Here is a 401-nt window from a genome sequence, read left to right on the forward strand (position 1 = left end):
TGTCCCGTTAGTATTCCTGTGAGAAGCGTTTGACTTTGAAAGCCTTAATAGACTCCTTGTTCTTCGTTCATCGAGCCGTGGCCAGAGTGATCGCGATACCCTGCAGGTGTGAAGGTTTACCCACCTACTGTTGGTAGCTGCCCTGGTCAGTCTCTCGACTTCTGAAGACAGAAATCGCAGGGAAATCGCATCTCAGATCCCTTCCTAGCACATTCGTCCGCTTCCTCATTTCCCGGGACACCACAATGTCCCGGTACCCAGTAGATATTGATTATGTGTTGCTGTAGAGCTTGTAAGGATCTTCGGCATTCTTTAACGCATACCGAGTTAGTCGTTGCCGACCCTAAGGCTTTAATAGCCGCCTGACTGTCAACAACGAAGGCAAGTTTAGATGGAGCTAA

The sequence above is a fragment of the Rhagoletis pomonella genome, unplaced genomic scaffold (assembly GCF_013731165.1).
Source record: "Rhagoletis pomonella isolate Grant_MI unplaced genomic scaffold, Rhpom_1.0 Rhpom_scaffold_00412, whole genome shotgun sequence".
NCBI classification, from domain to species: Eukaryota; Metazoa; Arthropoda; class Insecta; order Diptera; family Tephritidae; genus Rhagoletis; species Rhagoletis pomonella.